The sequence below is a fragment of the Passer domesticus genome, chromosome 11 (genome assembly GCF_036417665.1).
Source record: "Passer domesticus isolate bPasDom1 chromosome 11, bPasDom1.hap1, whole genome shotgun sequence".
NCBI lineage: Eukaryota > Metazoa > Chordata > Aves > Passeriformes > Passeridae > Passer > Passer domesticus.
Window position 1 is genome coordinate 22730153 of NC_087484.1, and position 19010 is coordinate 22749162.

The window sequence follows — 19010 nt, forward strand, 5'->3', positions numbered from 1 at the left end:
TAGTAATAAAATTAGAGTAATAAAAATTTGAACAGTTGAGATTAGGACAATATGAGACAATAAGAACAAAGAGTTAGGGACAGTCCAGGTACCTCTTTGTGAGCAAAATAAGCCCAAAAAAGGACACACGTTAATAGAGGATTAACCCTTAAGAGCAACAGCCTGTTGCATATTCATACACCTCATACATAATCCATAACTCCCATTCAAACAAAGGATTCTATCTGGTCAGTGTCCTAAGATGTCTTCAGGGCTGAGCGAGGCAGGAAGAAGTTTGTTTCTTCTGATAAGTGAGCAATAAATTCTTTTTTTTCTGAAATATTTAGGCGTCCTGTGACTGCTATCTCGGTGGGAGTACCTCATTCCTCTCTTTAAAAAAAATATCTTGCATAGCATAGTTTCTATTTTAACATTATGTTATAACCTGAAACTATATTTAACACACTACTTAAGAAAATTAATACAGCATAACTTTCTAACATAACACATATAATATTCATTTTAATATTTGCAAAAAATCAATCATAAAATACACATTTTTCGCATGCTATTTTTGGTGTGTTGGGATCCCATTTCTCATCTGCAAGTCCAAAGCCAGAGGATATTCCCTACGTGGTTTAACGTTGCCTGTTTCATGGCATTACACATGACTTTGAGGTGTAGTGGTTAAAAGCTGAAGGAAAATTGCAGAGCACATAACGGTGCTCTGGAAGTGGTTCAACTCCACTTACAACTCCAAAAAGACTTCAGTGAGGAAGATGGCCACTTTCACTGAGGAGTCTGGAGGCTGATTTAGGGAGCTGGAAAGCAGCTAGAAAGGAAAAAAGTTTTAAACGTAAAAGAAGAAAGGGGAAGGTGATGGGTTGTAAGTCATTAACTGGAGATTCAGGGAAAGAATATGTAATAGAAGTTGAAATCTAAATTATCAGCAAGAAATTGTAAGACCTGGGGAGCTGAAGGTATATTAAACCATAATGTGAAAAATGCCAATCACTTTGTTTTAAAATTTTAAAAATTTAATAGTAATAAAATGTTTATTAAAATAGTAATACAAATTAGAGCAATAAGAATTCAGACAATCAGAGTTAGGACAATAAAGGACAATAAAAAAGCAAAGAATTACCAACGTTCAGATGCTTTCCTAAAAAAAGCACCCGGCTAACAAAGGATTAACTCTTAAAAGCAATAGCCTGTTGCATATTCATATATCTCATACATGATGCATAAATTCTTTTCAAAAAAAGGTGTTCTCTGGTTATTGTCAACTTCCCCCCCTTAATCTTGTTGGCTCCTCAACATCTGCAAGGAGGTGGAAGAAATTTGGTCTTTTCTAAAAAGGAGGCAATAATTGGGGATTTTGGTGTCTTGTTGCTGTTATCTCTGTGCAAAGAATTTCTCGATTATTTCATTCCTTTCTTGAGCTAATTAAAAAAAAATCTTACATTGCATAGTTTCTATTTTAACATTATGTTATAACCTAAAACTATATTTACCACACTACTTAAAAAATGCAGTACTACTAATTAATACAACATGACACATATAATATTCATTCTAATATCTGCAAAGAGCCAATCATATAATATGCACTTTTCACAACAAGAAATATGTAGCAGTTGTAGCAGTCCATTCCTAGGAAGTGGGAACAGTGCCAGTGAAAGCATGGAAGAGGCAATTTTCAGCAGATATTTCTATCTCCCAGTTGAGGAAAGGCAAAATGATGTATCCTCTTCACATGAGAATGTGATGGTTTCATTGCTCACAGTGAGGAGTGTGTTAAACCTCAGGTACAGAAATTCCACTTCTTCAGTTTGGCAGATGTAGATTAATTCACACCCTGTAGTTGTAAGAGAGCTGACTAAAGACTGATATTATAGGGGATTTTTCTTGGGTTTTGGGTGTTTTTACTTGGCTTTTTTTGGCGGGGGGGGGGGGACGGGACATGTTTTTGTTTCTTTGGGCGGTTTTCTTGGTGGTTTTTTGTTTGTTTGTTTGTTTGTTTGTTTGTTTTTGCTAGGTTGGTTGGTTTTGTTTTTCAAAACCCCCAGAATCCTGGGAGAGATTCAAGGCATGAAAGGGGAATTACTGCATAAGAATTTGAAGCAGGAATGGATTGATCCTCATCAATAAAATTCAGGTAAATTAAAAATTGATATCTGCCTCAGACAAAATAAAAGGAGGACGAATACAAATAATCTTGTAATAAATGGTTAAAAGTAAGCAAGTTCTTTAATAATTGCTGCTTGGTATTAGCTTGTGAAAAATGCATCCTCTTAAACTAGCTTTTTAATAGTATTGTAAACTTGCTTGATTAAATTAGTAGTTTGTATAATCTACTTTTTCTTGATACCTTGACATATTTGAGAAGCAACACAAGATGACCTTCATTCCTATTAAGTTTTATTTCTGGCTGATAGGTGATGAACCCTGAGAGCAACTAAGTCATTACCATGCTGCTGTGTGCTTGTAGAGAGGACCTGCAATATTTTCTCAGTGACCCAAGAGACAACTTGAAGGTAATGAAGAAAGTTTTCAGATGGTCATGGCAGCTCAGAAGTTATAAATAATTAAAAGACAAGATCACTGTTGCAGTTTTAAGAGATAAGAGACAATATGTTAATTTCTTTGCCAAGGAACAAAGCAGCAACCAGATTGAATAAACAGAGGTTTTCTGTTTGTTTCCCTCTTTCCCCAAATTTAAAACTTGAATATAATTGCTTAATATATGGGATTCCCACTTCCAAGACAATGTTTTTTCCTGTTCAGGTCCCAAGAGCTGCTTGTTGGGCTGGAGGCACAGCATCCAGAGCCAGCCCTCTGTGGGGTGTGTCTGTGCAGGCAGGAGATGCTGTGACAGCCCTCAGGATAAACCCAAAATGTTGGGTTGATGTAGCAATGGGGAAGGAACCACAGGTGTGGGCTCTTGGCTGAGTGGGTGCCTCTTGGAACCCTGGCTGCTGAGAATTTCAGACTTTCTGTGCTGCCAGGCACTGACCCCCGGAGAGCACTGCATTGACCTGAGGCCGTGAGGAAGGCTTCCAAAATGCAATGACAGAACTGGGATTGTGGGTGTGGAGTTTGAATAGAAGTGTGTGATATCACAGGGTTGAAAACTTAGAGTTCAAGGTTTTAGAATGTAGAAATAAATATGAAGCAAGATGGAGGTTTTAGGGTGGAGGCTGGTCCTTCTTCTTCACCTTCTTCTCCATGGGTTTGGGTGATTTTGTGTAATTGGATAAAAAAGTCCACATTGCAGGGCATGGTGCTTGGTTATTGGGTTAAAAGTAAAAATAATTTAGGGGCAATTTCTTAATTGGACAGTTTAACCTTAAAAACCTTGTAAAGAGGGAGATAGGGCTCCATTTTTAGTTTGTTAGAGTGAAGTGCTGCAGAACTCAGAGTTTGTGAGAGTGTGACATAGACAAGAACTAATAAACATCTGAGTCCAAATGAGAAATACCATCTCACACTTTTAATCCCAACCCTAACAAAAAAGAAACAAAAGGTGAGAATGCCAGTGACCCTTCTGGGTGTGCTGGATGCCTCACTTCCCTTTGGACACCTCCCAGGCCAGTGCCACCTCCTGTCACCAGTGTGGCATTTGCCTTTTCCAAAGGGCAGCTGCAATGAGCTTTGGTCTGCAGGGATGGCAGGATGGGGACACAGCACTGAGACATTGCTGACGGGGCTGGAAATCATCCCATTATAGTGTGGCTCTGGGAAATGGAAGTTTTAAGTAAAAAGAGGAAAAGGAGCATGATGTCCCTTTGTGAGTGACCAGGTCCTGCTAACTGACCCAATTTCATACAGTAAACGTAGAAGATGACCCCAAATTCAGTGGTGTGGGAAACAGAAAAACAGAAACTCCCACAGACACTGAAGGGTTTGATCTGCAGCCTTGGAAGAAGCTTGGGTTGATGTAACAATAAAATACACAGACATTAAGCAGAAAAATCATAAACTTATGTTTCTATAGTTGTAAGTAAGAATATGCCTTAAGTAAGTGAGAAACTGAACTGATGAGATGGTGAACGGTTTCTAATATAGGGGTATATTTGTACAGAGTAAGCTGAGAGTTTAAATGTTATAATAGAAGCATTTGTGTGTATGTGTGATAGGAGACCACTGGATAAAAGTGTCCTCAGTGCAGTAGAAGTGAGTAAAGATGATAGGTTAGAGAAGCAAAATAAATTTTGTGAGCATCTGTCCATTGGATTAGAAAGTTCTGTATTGTCTTGTAAGGAAGAACTTGTGACTACTTTGAGCTGTGGCTGAATGCTTGCTCTCATAGATCTCACAGCCTCTGAAACTGATGCTTACCTGAGCAATAAATCATTTTTAGCCTGATGATGGTTCCATCCCTTCATTAAAAGCAGTGATAATTATACACTGGATTTAGCTGGACATATTTTTTTTTTAAAATTCAAAAATGACTGGTATTTATTTAGCAGTAGTGATAGCTAATATCCAGGAAAAAAAAAAAATCCCTTTAATAGCCTGCTTGGGCTCTCAGCCTGAAGACTGAGACTGCCTGTTGTGGCAAGGTATGGAGTGTCCAGACATGCCCTGAGCAAACCCAAGGCCTGTGTTATGCAGGAGAACATCTCAGAGATTGCAGCAGACCTTCCTGGCTGCTGGGAGATGGGGAGGGAGCAGTGAGGACAGGCAGATGCTGTAAATGAGCTGATCATCTCCATGAATCCCCTTCACCCACTTGAATTAGGAGGGTAGGATGCTTCTCCCTGTGATGACACTCAAACTTGGCTCACCCTCATCAGCATGTCTGAGGAGCTGTGTGCCTATGCACAGACTCTCAGGGGATGCTAATCAAAGTGTCACCTCCCACCTAGCTGCACTTTAAAGGAGGCACCAAGGCAATCCTTCAACACGTCATTCTCTTCATTTTTTTAGGGGGTAATATGGGACATTTTAAATCACCAGTTAATACACAGCAGTAGATCTTGAAGACAGTTGTCTTCCCCACTCCAGTAAAAATAGTGGAATGCCAACTCCCATGGGAGTTAATAGAAAACTAAATAAGAAATTAATCCTTTTCTTAATTTTCAGAAAATTAAATTAATAAAAACTTATTAAATTAATAAATAAAAGAAATTAATGTTATTTAATTAATAAAAAACTGAACCAAATATCTCCTGAGCAAAGGACTTAGTCATTGCTTATTGCCTGAAGAGCCACAAGAGTGAGGCAATACTCCCACTGTGATTAGTATTCTCAACCTGCTTCTGTTTCTTGGCTCTGCAAATCCTTAACGAGGTAAATATCAACTCCAAATTTTTACCAGCTATCACCACCAGTGTTTTGCAACTCAAGGTTAACTTCTTCAGTGCATATTTCATTTTCAGCTGGATTTAGCTCTGTCCTGCCTTCTTCCATCCTGCATGTGGGCAGGCTCTTAACAGGAAAGGTCTCTGGAAAACTCCTGAGCTTGGTGTTTGCTTATGGAAAGTTTATTTAAAGTCTGGGTATTATGGAGAGAGGAGAGTGCTTCCACTGGAGTGGGAAGATAAGGAGATAAGTTTTCTTAGGATGACAGTCAGTAGAAATAAAGGAATATGGTGGGCAAAACAAGTGCTGTGGAATCTCCAGCTGCTTAGACACAGCTGTGTGCAGTGCAACTCCCAACACCTGCAGTGTGTTTGGCTGCCTGTGTATGAATGCAATAACCCAGCCCTTCCATCCTTGTGGCCAAGCTTTAATCAGCAAAATCAGACCCTGGCCTGGCCTCCCTCACCTCCCCAAACTGCCCAGGTGGGTTCAGTGCTCAGTGTCTGGCACACAGACTGCTCAGGTCAGGAGGTTTTGTCAAGCCAGGTTTGTCAGATCAGAAAATTCATCACTCAGAGGCACAGACCCCACTTGTGCACGTTCAGGGAGCTTGGGATTACGGCTGGTTTTGCAGCAGTAGGGCAGTCCCCTAGGAAAAGCTGGACATGCATGGCTTTTTGCAGCATTGGGAGACCCCAGAGAACTCAGCAGCACAGACCTGAATGTGCTGATGCTCCATTTTAGGGCCTGCATGTGTAAATTGCTTTACAGGGTGCTTTAATTTGATCCCAAGGTCAAATGATGATAAGGCATCACCAGAATAACCTTGAAGAACCAACAAAGCTCATTTCTGTGCATCTCGGGTCCTGCTGGGAGAGGCTGCTGGGCTGTGGGACTGCTCTGCCTGGCAGTGATGATCTCCCCAGCTGTGTCCTCAGGGTTCCACAGCACCCCATGGCCCCTCCAGTTTGTATCTGTTAGACACCATGCAAAGAGACACCAGCTCAACTAGACCTAAAAATAACAAGACAAAAGTTTTAGGTGCTGTCAGCCAGCTTAATATTAAATGCTAACACCTTTTCTGCTCTTCTTTTGAGTTTTTGTTTCATTATATTCTCTGGGCATTTCCTCTAGTGACTTCATATAGTTTGCAGTGGGGTTCTTGGACCACATCCTTCTGCCTCCTGAGTTTGCATGAAGCAGATTCGTTTCAGACATGTGAGATTGAGGGGAGCCCCCAAACCTTCTGAATTACAGCATTGTTCCTTAACAGCATTATGAGGTGTAGGCAGCCATTAAGCACTCTTGACTCCTAAATTATGAATCACTAATGAGAGTGCAGAAGAAACAGAATGCAAATGAAAAGTGGATTTCATTATTAAAGCAATTTCAACTAAATCTCTGAAGATAAGAAAATAAAGTCTGATCTTCTAGACTAGGAAATAATTAAGAACTGTAATTATTAATGTAAAATCACAAATTTACATGCATCATTTTCATGAAGAGCAAACACAGTGAAGGTTTGTTATTCTCCTTACGTTGTATTTTGAACACAAGTAAAAGCAGTGCAACCTTTCCAGAAATTGGTCAGTGAGGCAAAAGTTGATGACCTGAGGTAGCAATTTACTCTTTAAGCAGCCTCCATGATATCAGTGGGGATTCTTTTCCTGGAAGGAAATTGCTTGATATGCATAAACGTATCAGATATGAATGGCTTGATCCACCTTGATCACATGGTGAGTTCCCTCTGGCCAAACACTGTGAGAATCAAAAAACCAGAAACTTCCACAAACACTAAAAGATTTAATCTACAACCTTAGAAGAAGCTTAGATTGATGTAAAAATACCATACACAAACATTAAACAGAAAAATCATAAATTTATATTCCTATAGTTATAAGTGAGAATATGCCTTAAGTGAAAAACTGTATTAATAAGATAGTGAAGAGTTTATAATGTAAGAGTGTGGCTGTATAGAGTAAGCTAAGAGTTTAGAAGTTATAAAACATATGTGTATACATGAATTAAGAGCCTATTAGACAAAATTATCCACAGTGTAGCAAAAGTAAGTAAAGCTGGTAAGTTAGAAAAACAAAATAAACCCTGCAGCAACTATTAATTTAGAAATATATTAATAATATTATATAGTAATATTAATATTGCCTATTATATTTAAGTATATATTGAATATATATTAATTTAGTTATCTATTTAGAAAGTTATTTATTAATTTAGAAAGTTATATATTACCTTGTAACGAAAAAACTTGTGACTACTCTTGAACTACAACCAACAACTTACTCCTTTAAAATCTCACAACCTCTAAGACAGATGTTTATCTAATTAATAAATCATTCTTAACAAAAAAATAGTCCCATCCCTTCACTGCAAAAAACAATAAAACATGAGAATAGGTCCCAGCATGTCCCTGAGGTGCTGTGTGTGAGTGAGCACAGTGCAGAAGTGCCTTCCTTCCTTCTGAGCATGATTAAACTTCTGTATGAAGTATATTGCTTACAGAAGTTTAATCAGAGGAGCAGTGGAAAGATGCAGCAGTGGAAATCATCAAAGCACTGGAAATCCTTGAAGCAGTGGAAATCTTTTCCTTCTCACGGTGCTGAAGGCTTTGCTGTGATCACAGCAGTGACTTCAGTCCTTGGAACTGGCTGACACCAACCCAGCACAGCTGCACTTCCCACTGCACACACACCCCCACACGTGGGGGTCACACTGCCTGTCAGATTAGCCCCTTTTCTGACCCAGAGATGAGGAAACTGAGAGGTTTTTTAAAAACTTTTATTCCAAAGTAATATTCATTTAATTAATCTAAAATATTTCTAAAATAATAAATCAAGGTTGCGGATTTGAATAAATAAAAAGTCTCTTTTATGGAGGATTTCCATTTTTAAAAAGTGAATAGATCAGAAAGAAATGTCTAATATTTTTATTTTCGGTCTCATGAGAAGGGTGACACGATACAGATGTTAAATTCATGCTGTCACCATCAGAAGCCAACTATTTCTTAATTACAATACATTATAAGTGGTTTTTAGCCTATCAGGTTCTTGCTATGCTGTAAATGCCTTAAAACCAATAATCTAAAATTACCCCTCGTGGTTCCCACTACAATGCATCTTTCACAGTTCTGTTTCTCCAAAGTGTCCAGTCTCATTTGCAAGGCCATCCCTTGAAACTTGTTTCTGGTTCCATTTCTCTCTCAGCAGTGTCTGTCCCATTCCATGGCATTTCTAAGTCAGCAATTCTTATCTCAAGGTTTGCATACAGATGCACACTGTGTGAGGCTTCTGCCAAGTTTTGAGAATTTCTTACAAATCCATTTCCCACAACTGCCCACAGCAGGGGTCCTGCACTCCCAGGGCCACAACCCAGAGCCTGTGGAAAAGGGAGGTTTCACCAGGAAAGGAGGGGTAAAAGCACTGTGTGAGCCTGGGAGTGGGTCTGCAGGAAAAGCAGGCTTGGCTGCTCTAATAGAACTGCAAGAGAAGAATAAAAATGATGGGAAGAGATGAGGAAGAGTCTGTAACAGAGCTGCAGGATGACAAGGGAGAGCAGAGCAGGGCATGCAGAGTTCCTACAGTTCATAAAGAGCCAAGGATAGTCGTCATGGGAGGGTTTTAATGGCCCCACTATTGACTAAGATTAAGAAATACAGAATGACTGGGGAAGGATTAATGTTTCTGGTGGTTATTTCAGGACTGTTTTCTTGCTGCTTTTTCTTAGCCAATCAATAAGATCAGAAGCTGCAGTGGTTGGAAATGAACACTAAGTGACAAAAGATAGAGCCTTCATGTGAGAGAAAATGGTCATTATACCATTGGATTTGTTTGAGGTACTTAGGCGGAAATGTTCAAAGGCAGCAACACAGAAATATTGGATTTTTAAAAGGTAGATGGGAGGGAACGAAAAAAGGCTGGGATGAAAGTGATTGAAAGAACTATTGTCCAAAGATTCCACTCAGGAGCAGTCAGATCTAGGGCCTCTGAAGAGGAACCCTATTATACCAGTGCTTGTGCTGTAAAGGGTGACAAAGGAAGCCACCTTGGTGTGACATCCCTCTCTTGGCTGAGCAGGAAAATTATTGTTTAAACAGGTGCCAGGCTAGCAGGGTAGAAGTTAAGTGAAGAGGATGAGGGAGGGTATTTCACCACAGACTGTCATCAGGAATCCTGAGAGTGCTCCTTGTGCATTCTCATGGCACAGCAGTGATTTCAGCCTGCCCAGTCCTCCAGAAAATACAGAAGCTCTGGGAGCACTGCTAATGCTAATCTGCTGCTCCCTGTGTCTCTACTCGCTTTGAGGATTTCAGCTGGCACCACCTGCTCCCAAATCCCAGCAGAGTGCAGATTTTGCAGCCTGCAAGGCACAGCCTTGGACTTTTTTACCTTTTCAGCAGATTCTTGCCCTTGCCTGCAGCCCCCTGCCTGCCTTTCCCAGCTGTCTCCCAACACAGACCTCTGGGACCAGCTGTTTTCTCCCTGCAAAGAGGAGGGAGAAAGAACAATTCCCTCAGTAAGTGCCATCCCTAATGTGCTGTGCTGTATCCTGCTCTGCTCTGCTGCACAGGAAGGAAGAAGGATGTAGCTGAACACTCCTCAATGAGCAAAAGAAATGAAGCAAAATAGTTAATGTCCCTTTTATTAAAATAAGTGGTGGTTAAGAAAGCAAAGTGGAAATCAAGGTTGTGGATTTGAATAAGTACAAAGTCCCTTTTATGGAGGATTTCCATTTATAATAAGTTAATAAATGAGAAAGAAAGGCCTAATATTTTTATAACATGGCTAGTGTATGTTTATAGACCATTATAAGATGATCAGAAAAAATGTTACATGGTTACCTGTTGAGGCTATGATGAGCTGTGTGACCCTTAACAACTGATCATTTTTTAACATCTGCTCCTTTTCCGAATCCTTTACAAAACCTGTGCAGAATTTTCACATGAAATCAGACCAGCTACTGAGTGGGGTTTGGATGTGTCCCACCTGCTGTTTCGTGGATGCTGCCCTGGCTCCTGCCAGCTGGAGCTGCTGCTGGAGACAGACTGAGGATGGGGTGGGATTTGCTTTGCAGTAGCAGTGTGGGGCTTTGGAGTCCTGGCAGGGTAAAGAGGCACAGGAAGAACTCTATTGATTAGGTAAAATACAGTGATTTCAGCAGACACCTTGAGGGGCTGTGAGCACTGACTCTGCTCCCCTGGGCACAGCCCAGCCTCCCCACCACTGTTGCTGCTGTTTTCTGTCAGACAGAGAAAACAGGCAAAAAGCTTTCTCTGAGTAAAACTCACTTTCTCATTGTGTCTCCTCAGAAGCCTGGCTCCCAAGGGAGTGGCAAGAAGGAGTTGGATTCTCTTCCTTTTCAGGATCAAAACACTTCATGCTGTTTTCCCTGACTTCCATCAACATGTGTCCCCTTTTGTCTTTCTCAGTGAGCTCTGTGGCAGGCCCATGTTCTCTCCATGGCTGTCTGGCAGTTTGAGAGGAGCCACAATCTGCTCCCCAGGCTGGGCTCTGGCTGCTTCTAACCAAGCCCAGGTGTGCTGAGCTGCAGCTGGGAGTTGACTAAATTGAGCTAAATTGACTTCCTGGCTTGACCCTGAGCCTCTGTCCTCCCTGCATGCTGCACATTCCCTGTGATGAAGAGGATGCTATCCTCATCCCCCCCCCTTGCTGAGCACACCACTTGTGATGATCCAAGTAAGAAAAAGTCTCTCTGAGGTTTCATATTTTATCCTCTATGTTTTTGAGTGCTTTCTTTGGCTTGTGAAAAGATACTTAGAAATGGAGGGGGCTACCCCTGTGTCTTCTGGATTGTTTTTTGAGATGCTCTTGTGGAATGGGATGGCTTCTTCCTTTTTGGAGCTTCAGTGCTTCTCTTTCTAAAATGCTACTTGCTACTGCAGACTCTGTCTCGCTAGGTCTGAATTTTTTCGTATTTTTGCCAAAGAGAAAACCCTTTTGGACCAGTCTTGAAGAACAAATAGCCTTGTGCCCACCAGCACAGTCCCACCATCTGTAAAATAATTGGCCCTTCTCGCTGAAACACCTCTGCTCTGTGCTGTCGAGGACGAGACTGTTTTGGACAGCAACTTAACAATAAATCTGTGATTTTTCAGGAAAGAATTCTCTCCAAAGCAGCTTGTGATCTGGATTTCAGAGTGATTGTAGGAAGGCGGCTGATCCTTGACCTTGGAGAGTTGTGGGGGTTGGGTTTTTTGTGGGTGTGGTTGTTGTGTTTCTTTAATATATAGCAGAAGAGTTGTTTTAACACACAAAATTAATCTGTAGCTTGGTAAAGTAAATCTGTATCAAATGTTAACTTTTTATTTATGTAGCCCTTCCTTTGGGTGTTTCTTTGTTCACCATTCTTTATGTTATGGAGTGCAAGCTGAGTGGCTTTGTACAAATAACCGTCTTTTAACACCCATCATCTCATAAGATAAATTTCTTCTTGTCTCCAGATTATTTCCTTGAGACCAATTCCAGGCATAATATACCTAGACTTCATGATTTTAAAAGTCATAATGGTGGATAAGTACATTTTCTTCACACTTAGGACGGTGGGTAATACTCATTTGAATGTACATTCTCCTACCCATACCACAGCAGTTCCTAAAACCACATTTCTGATGAAGAACAGTATAAACAGGCAAGCAGTGAGAGATGTCTGAACAGAGCTTTGGCTTTTTTAACCAAGAGGGAGGAAACCTCACCTGGATACTGCAAACTTGTGCACTCCTCAGAAAGGAGAGAGAAGACAAACTTTCCAGTGGCAGAAGCCATTGTGGCTTCATGGAATACAGCTGGTGTTTTTCCCCCTCTTTGGGCACAGAAAAGGACAAAGAGGTTTGAAAATTTCCTCTATTTCACGGCAGTGTTATCACAGGATATGGGCCCCTGTCCCAGTGTGGGAAGTGAACTTGTGAACTGGCTTAGGAACAAAAATGTTTCCCAAAAGAATCTGGACAAAATTGCAGAGCATGATTTAATTCAAGGAGGGCAGGCACCGAAAGGTCAGCATGATGACAGGTGATATTTCACTCTGCTTAGAGCTGTGCAGCTGTTTGCTGCTGCAGGAGGGTGCTGAGGGAAGGACAAAGCTCAGAAGCAGTATATCAATGGCAGTGTGTCACAGGGAAGTGTTTGCTCCTGCAGGTGCCCACCTGGCCCTCAGGATGCTGCAGGAATGCTTCTGTCTAGGTTTAAAAAGCCAGGTGTCTGCTAAGGAAGGCAGGAGCCTCCCCTGAAATGGAAAATGAAAACCCCCTCCCTTTGAATTATTATGATTTTGAAATTAAGGGGCTCTCAGGCAAAGATATGGGAATAGGAATAACAGTTCTTTACTAGGGAAGAAATTAAAAAATTAAATAAACAATGCAGTAATAGAAAACAACACTGTCAGAGTCAGAACATGCCCTGGCCCCTGTGGGTCAGGGTGGTGGCACAGTCCCATCCCATGGGGGCTCAGCCCTCCTGCAGTGCCAGCTGTGCTTCTGCTGGAGCAGGGATCCTGCACAAGGCTGCAGTTTTCCTCTGCAGCTCCAGGGCTGCTGGAGATGGGCCTGCTCTTCCTCTGGGAATGCAGGGCAGGAGAAAGCTGCTCCTCTGGGAATGCAGTGGGCAAAGGCTGCTGTGCTGTTCCAGGCTCAGATTGTATCCAGGTAGGAATGCTTGGCTCCTGCTCTGGGCAGAGCATCTCCCCATGGGATGCTGGAATTTGATCAGCCCTGCAGGGACACTCAGTGGCCATGGACAGCAGAGATCTCCTGGAGGGAGGATTGGCTGTGGGAGAGAGAAAGAAAACTTCCCCATGAACAGCAGAGAACTGCCCAGCTCTGGCAGATGGGGACAGAACACACACCCCCATTTCCAACCTAAGACAGCTTCCATGGGCTCATGCCCAGCAAGGGGCTCAGGGGGGTGGAAGATAGTTCATGGCAGAATTTTGTGCTTGGCAGTGTCTCTGTTCCACAACTTTATACACAGCTTGCTTGAGGTGTATATTCTTAGCAAAGAACAGGTGACTGTGTTTGGGTGAGGCAGCACAAGTAGTTATTTTTGCCATTATCAGTCTATCACGGCCTGCAAAATCTAGTGATTGTCTTATTCATCAAAACAGATGACATCTTTCTTAGACAGATTAATTAAGGGTAAAGGCATAAATTGGTATGGTAAATCACTCTAACAAAAAAGTGACTTTCCTGGAATACCTTAGTAAATATACATGCTGCTCTGACTTATGCAGCAATTGCTGTTATCATAATTGAAAATGCAGAAGCTATTAACTCTTGAGTACCCTCAGATGTCATTAGGCAAAGAGGGCACACATTCTTCTGCATTCCCATGATTCCTGTTGTGCACAATTTTGGCCCCTCATTCTTTGAAATTAAAATAGAATGGAAAGTGTGCCACAGATAACAAAAAATATGCTTTGAATTTCTGCATTTTAGAAGGAAAAATAATAGCCTCTGTCAGTGGTTGAAAATTGAATCCTGTTCATATGTTTTCACTAAGTAACTCTCTCAAAGTGTCTGATTTAAGGGGAGGAATCTCTGGAGGCTTCCCTTGGAATTTCAGGTTTGTTCCTTGTATTTAGCACAATGTTCCTGCAAATTTTGTTGGTTTTTTGCTGCCCCTGGTCTTACAGAACACAAGCAACATCTCAATGTAGGGGAAATGAGTGTCTTTAAATATAAAGTTGGTTTCCTTTACACCTGTACTTGGTGTAGCTGTGTCTGATTGCTGTGACGGGAGAACCAGGGAATGCCCCTGACCACGGGGCAAAGGAAGTTGCCTAAAGGTCAGAGTAGCTGTGAAAATTGGTGTGTGAAATACAGAGCTCAGGCTGGCATGAGGAGTTCAGGCTTTGACCTGCTGGTGTTAAGAACCTGTAGGTTCTTAACTTCTTTTCTGCCAGGGTCAGGATTAAATGTGTGAGACAGAATTTCTCATTTGGACTCAGATGTTTATTAGTTCTTATCCATGTTACAGTGTCAGAAACCCTGAGTTCTGCACCACTTCACTCTAACAAACTAACAATGGAGCCCCATCTCTCTCTTTACAAGGCCTTTTAAGGACAAACTGTCCAATTAAGAAATAGCACCTAAATTATTTTTACTTTTAACCTAATAACCAGCCACCCATGCCCTGCAATGTGGACTCTTTTATCCAATTGCACAAAACCACCCAAGCCCATGGAGAAGAAGTGAAGAAGAAGGACCAGGCTCTGGCCTAAAACCTCCATCTTGTTTTATGTACATTGCTATATTCTAAACCCTTAAATTCTAAGTTTTCCACCCTGTGATATCACACACTTCTATTCAAACTCCACACCCACAATCCCAGTTCTGTCATTCCATTTTGGAAGCCTTCTTCATGGCCTCAGGTCAATGCAGTGTTCTCCTGGGGGTCAGTGCCTGGCAGCACAGAAAGTCTGAAATTCTCAGCAGCCAGGGTTCCCACACTCACCCATCTGCCTGTCTGGTAAAGGCTTCTGCATATCTTGTGCTCTCATGTCATCAGTGGGAGATGAAAGGCTCTGGGGCTCTGTGTGGGGCTGTGTTTGACTCCTCTCTATTGAAGCTCTTGCAGTACATATTGTTTGGGCTTCAGGAAAGGCCAAGACAGAAACCACCACCATAGTCCAGCATTAGGATGTTCGCCTGAGGTTTGGGGTGGGAAGGTTCCCCATGTCTCACCTCCTCTGCTTGGTGTGGGAAATGGCAGGCTGGACCCTCGTGTCTGCGGGCTGAGGTGGTGATCCCCTGAGAGGAGTGCATGGGGCATCTCCCAGGAACAGCTCCCGTGAGGTAATGAAGCTCCTTCCACTGCAAAAACTGCTCCTCCTGCCCTGCTTTTGTTCAGAGGTGTTGGCACAGCTGCTTTCTGTGTCCCTATGTGGGGGAGAGCCTCCCCACCAGGGCTGGGGTGTAAGGTAACACTGAACAGGCAGCTGGATGTAACTGAAGGAAAATTCTGTCTGTGCCCAGGGAAAGCTGGGGTCTCCAACACACCTGGGCATGCCCAGGGTGCAGCAGAAGCTCTCAGAATTGTGATTTTGGGTTGGAGTTCAACGTAAACACCACGTGTGCTTCTCTCCCTTTGTCCTTTCTGAGCAGTCTCTGAGTTTTTTTTCTGGATGAGTCTTTGGCCTCTTCTGATGGCTGTCTCATGTTCTCTGCTGCGTTGGTGTGACCTTTGGCAAAGGGTCTGCATGCTGCTGGGTGTGCTGCTGGAAGGAGAGGGCTGTCACAGCAACTGCACAGATTTTACTGGGATGTATTGGTGCCTATAGGACCACTCAAAAACCATGGCTTGAAGTCCTGAGACTCACCTTCCCACACGCACCAGTGATCCTAAATAAGCAATGAACCAAATGTAGTTAAGATGCAAATGTGAATTATCTTATTTTCAGCTTGGCTTGCATTAAGCTGTTAATTTCCATTAGTGTTAATGAGAAATTACACCCAAAGGTTTTCTCCAGGCAAGAGTTCTTATCCTTCTAACCATAATTTCACTTTTACAGTTTCTTTCAATTGAGGATATTTGTATTTTGCAAACTTAATTAAGAATTAATTAATTAACAATATCCCTGGAAGGAAGAGCAAATGGCATTTTCCTGATTTTACCAGTGAGTGAGTGGAGGTTGCTCAGTGGGATGTGGGGCTCCTGAATCTGGTGCTGACATCTGCCACCACACTTACCATTCTTACTTACTTATTCATATTTACCACTCCTGCCACCATGTTCAACTTACTGAGGACTTTGACAAGTTTCTATCTGATGTCCATCCATATTTATCATCTAACATGTTGCTTCTCTGACAGCTGTTTAACTGAGTTGGAGTATGGGAGAGCTGTTCTTTATAGCCAAGCATTTCACTTGAACACAGCAGTTCTCTTTGTTCTGTTTGTTATTCTGTTAAACACCCACAAATCTGTTGAGACTTTTTGTATCTGCATTTATGGAAGAGCAGACAGCTTCACTAGCTGTCTGCAGAACCAGATCCCATTTTGGCTGTGAGCTGTGAGTGGCACTGTGAAACCCCACACTGGGATATTCACCCTGTAATTTCCTACCTCTGTCTGAATGAGCAGCCTTGGTGCTGTTCACAGTGGCTAGCTAATTTCTACACATTCAGTCTATGTCATATTTGTTCCTAGCACTCCAGCGGATTTGTAAACCAAATTCACAAATGATGGGGAGAGTGTTTTTCTTTGCAATTAGGGTGATTCACCAGTGGCATAACTAACTAATAGCAGAACAGGAAACTGAGAAATTATACCCTTCTGCTGGAGTCTGGGGGTGGAACTTGGGAACAGAGACGGTCGGAAACAGAAAGATGGAATGAGAATGAAGGGGAGAGGATCAAAGTGCTAAAAAGAGGCAAGAAGATGTGGAGATGAGAGATTGAACAAGAGAAGTGATTACAGCACACAAGAAAGTCTGGGGAAGCGGCTGTGCATAAGGAAAGATATTTCACTTTCCACAGAGGAGAGAGATGATGACAGAGGAGCTAGCAGAGTTTCTTACTGTCTGTCTCTGCTCACTTCACTGCTGTGCAGCCTGTGTGTTGGACAATATCATTGCTCCAGATGTATTTTTATCCCTTTTCCTTCGAGTCCCATCCAGAGAACTGTATGATCATGTGAATCTCAGCTTTCATTTCAAAGAGTCTAGCTGGCATAACCTGGGTGGAAACTTGAGCAGTGGACTCTAAGAATTCAGGCCTGAAAGGAAAAGAAAACATATTTTAAATTGTCTTAATGAAGGTTGGCACAATTATTTATGTTGAACAAGGGAAAAAGAAGCAGACTTGTAAATTTTGTGGGGTCTTACCCTTTCTATAGCTCTACACTAATGTTCTTAAATCTCTTGACTTGCACTTTAAATTTGCATCTTGAGAAAAGTAGGAAAAATAAAAGCCACCCCTTTTCTACCTGTATCTCTCTTTATCATCTCCTTTGAATTTTAAAATCTTATTTGGAGAAGAAACAATTCCAAACTGTGATAATCATGTCTCTGAGCAGTTTTGTGCTGGATGGAAGTCACTAATCCTTTTATGTCATCCTTTGTGAGGATGATCCTTGTCTAGCCCTATATATTGATTAAAATTAAGCATGACACAAACCCTTTATAATCTTAAAGGATTATTCTTTCTATCTCCTCCTTATTTTTTTTTAATTAACTCTTTTGTACCCCAGCTGATCAACAAGCCGCCTTTTTTTTTCTTAAACAGAAATGTTACAGAGTGAATTGATTTCCTATTTGCTTATGTCCAGCTTTAATGAAATATGCAATTGGACACTTCCAGGGTACAATATTGCAGGTTTATCTGAAGGTGGACATCCCTGTCGTGTGTAGGAGCCAAGCCCACTTATGCATACAGTGATTAATAGACATGGTCACAAAGAGCACTGGAATTGTTTCTGTGCCAAAACATCTGTTCCTTTGTGTTGGTTTATACCTGTGCAGCTTTGCTGGCTTGGGGAATTGTCCTCACATGTAGCCATGATGAATAATCTGGTTTTTGGGATCTGTGGGTTTGGTTTCACATTGTTGAAGACAAAAATTGATTAACTGCATCATTTTTGATTAATCACACCAAGTGGAAGAGTAGGATCCAAGTCATACCTAAATTTGGTCTGTGTGGCCAGAACTGTATGTAATTTCTTTTTTTCCCTTTAGGATTGGGACAAAAAGGTCTATCTGTAAAACAACCAGTTGCTAGAGTCAGAGCCTCAGAGCATGCAATTTTTAAAACTTCAATAAACTGTCTGGACACATTTCTACTCCTCCTTGCAACCCTAGGGTTTGCTACTGATTTTAAGAGAGTGCTTATCTGGTACCCTGTGACCCCTAAAAGCCAGTTTGCTGCACTGACCTTAAATTTACACTAAACAGTTTTTCCTTCTTGTTCCTAGTTCCTAACAGGAGGTGAGGTGGGTAATTCCTGCTGCCAGGTCAGGCAGGGAGCTGTATTTGTCAGGTGGAGGCCAGCACCTTCCTTTAGGAGCAGTTGAGAAATGCTCTGTGGCAAATCCTCACAAGTCACAGCAACTAACCCAAATGTTTCAAGGAGCCATGGAAGCACAGGCAAAGGCTGTTTGTGCCTGTGTTGATTACTGTGCTCTAAATAGAGATTTTTTTTTTATAGGGAAACCATAATAGAAGCTGGAATTTGGGTCTCCTCCTGCCTGTCTGTGGCTCAGCACTGCAAGGGCAGGATGTGATGAGTGGACAGAAGCTGTTTGGAGGATACTTGCCCAGGATGTTCTGTGTGGCCTAGAGAGACACTCCTGCCCCTGCCCTGGGGGTTTTACACTGCACATCTGTCAGACCTGTGAATTTGTACAGTGTGCCATTCACATTCCCTGAACATGATTCCCTCACCCAGGGTTTTCTCCTGGGAAGCTGAAAGGCAGCAAGAGGCCTCAGAGAAAAGGAAAACAATTCTTATCTCATTTGCTTCTCCTGTGTTGTGCTCATGTGGAATGTGTTTGGAGATTGTTTACCCACAGGTGATTGTTCCATTGGATTGTGCTGGGAGTTGTTTTCACTCTTTGGTCAATCAGGGCCAGGCTGTGTCAGGACTCTGGAGAGAGTCACGAGTTTTCATTATTATCTTTTTAGTATTCTGTAAGTATCCTTTCTGTATTCTTTAGCATAGTTTAGTATAGTATTCTTTAATACAATATAGTATTATAAAGT

At 41.8% G+C, this 19010-nt stretch overlaps 1 long non-coding RNA gene across 1 annotated transcript; it reads left to right on the plus strand.

The window, feature by feature from the left end:
• The first annotated feature begins 1906 nt into the window (after positions 1-1906).
• LOC135309631 (uncharacterized) lies at positions 1907-18965 on the plus strand. The gene is made up of 3 exons (XR_010369827.1): positions 1907-2137; positions 2418-2516; positions 18457-18965. It is a non-coding gene; the product is annotated as an uncharacterized LOC135309631 (long non-coding RNA).
• The last annotated feature ends 45 nt before the right edge of the window (positions 18966-19010 follow it).